At 34.7% G+C, this 2,088-nt stretch overlaps 1 protein-coding gene across 1 annotated transcript in view; it reads right to left on the bottom strand.

The window, feature by feature from the left end:
- LOC110288439 (vomeronasal type-2 receptor 26-like) overlaps nt 1-2,088 on the bottom strand; it is a gene marked incomplete at its 3' end in the record, with an annotated part of 6,813 nt that overhangs the window by 2,648 nt on the left and 2,077 nt on the right. The window lies entirely within an intron of this gene.

Here is a 2,088-nt window from a genome sequence, read left to right as displayed (position 1 = left end):
AGAGAGAGAGAGAGAGAGAGAGAGAGAGAGAGAACTAGAAAGGGAACCACTAGAATGGTAAAGGAAATCCTAAGGCAGGGGAAAGTAATAAAACAATAAACTAAAAGCTGAAAAAGGTTTGTTCATGGAGCAGAACAGAAAGATGGGAGAGTGTAAGAGCAGCATCAGGATGTAAACAGTGAGAACAAAGTGCATGTGATTGGGCCATAATGAAACCCATGCATCATATGCTGATAAAAAATAACTCTACGGATCAAAGTTCAATTCCCAGCAACTATGTCAGGTGGTTCATAACCACTCACTTCTCTCTGCCCAACCTCTCTTTCTCAATCTCTCTAATATTAAAAATGTATTTACATAAATAGATTACATGGCTAAATAATAAGATATACAAATAAAATAAAAAGAAATATCCAAGCCAACAGACTTCCAACTTGAACACAGAGACCACAGACACATGAAATCCCAAAGCAGTGTGACATCCCAAATATCATTGCTCCTTAACTACTGAATACAGGGACACTGACCTGGATAAAATGAAAAATTCAAAATTTACTAGTAAAATTACAAAATGGGCTAGAGCATGTTCACATTTGCCATTCATTTTTAGTTTTAAATCCTAGGAAAATCAATACAGTAAGAAAACACACACATAAATGGGGTAAGAAGAAGGTAAATTATTCCTGTTTATATGATATGTTTATGTTGGAACGTTTTCTCATGGGCTCTTCATGAAATTTTAGGTATGAAACTCTCAGACCTTTTATACACATTCATCAATAGGGAACACAGACTAGATATCCAAACCAGTAGCTTTCTACANGTCAATAATGAATTTTTAGAGATACAAATAATGGGAGTTATAAAATGTGTAATTTTTTTTTAAAAAAAAAAAGCATCAAGAAATAAGCTTAAACAAGGAGGTGGAAGACTTTAAAGGCTTTGAAGATGAAGCTTGAAATTGGGTGAATGTGGATGCTTACAAATTGGTCAAATTAATGTTACAAAATATGCCAAAATTGTATATATTAAGGATAATTCTCAGCAAACTTCCTATGACTCTTTTCACAAAAAGTAGCAAAGGGAATTCTAAAGTTCATACGGAAACACACACACACACACACACACACAACCCAACTGGGCCAACTGGGCAAAGCCATCCTAAAGAGGGAGGGTACTGGTACGTGTTTTCCAACACAAGATCTCAAATTATACTACTGAGCTGTAGTAACATAGCAGACTGTTGTTGGCATAGGACAAACCTTTTGACAAGCTAAACAGAAGACCAATAAATAAACTCACAGAGCTGAAGTCAAAAGCATATTTTGGAGAAAAGGCAATTGCTTCCACAAATTGCAAGGGAAATTGAATATCTAAACGCATGTCAAAAAAATTAAGGTGGAGTGGGTTTCTATCTCTCTGCCCTGTGCAAAAATCAATTCAAAGCAGCTCATGGCAGGAAAACCGAATGGAGAGCTGTTAGGTGAGACTCTGGAAACCAGTGAGAGGCAGGTAGGAGGCTCTGTGACAAAAATGAACCAAGTTCAATTATATACACATTTCTTACAAATAAGTGAAATCATTATAAATGCCGTAACGAGCATATGTCCAAAGCCAAATATTTAAAAGAAGAAATAAAATTCATTCATAAAGACACATAAAAATAAGCATCTGGTCAGGCATTGCGGCACATGCCTTTAATCCCAAGATCTGGACAAGCAAAGATAGAATGACTTCTCTAAGGCTATCTTGGGCCACATAGGAAATTCAAAACAATCAAGACTGCATGGTGAGAACCCGTCTTAAAAGTAAACAAATAGGAAAAAAATTAAATATAAACTTGCAGCTTAATTCACTTGACAACACTTTTGAATAACTTCATGAATATCGCCAAAAATGGAAAGTACCAGATAACAGTTATTGACAAACCAATATTTCTAAAGAGTCCTTCTCAAGTTTTTTACTAAATAAGATGCATTTGAATAAAACTTGCTACTACTCATGCATTGTTTATAAGAAGTCATTACTGATCAACAGAAAGAATTTTAAAGACAAAAACTGAAACATTCATATCAAAATAGAAAATTT

The sequence above is a fragment of the Mus caroli genome, unplaced genomic scaffold (genome assembly GCF_900094665.2).
Source record: "Mus caroli unplaced genomic scaffold, CAROLI_EIJ_v1.1 scaffold_12859_1, whole genome shotgun sequence".
Taxonomy (NCBI): Eukaryota; Metazoa; Chordata; class Mammalia; order Rodentia; family Muridae; genus Mus; species Mus caroli.
The sequence above is the reverse complement of the archived record's forward strand: the minus strand, read 5'-3'. Positions and strand labels throughout refer to the sequence as shown.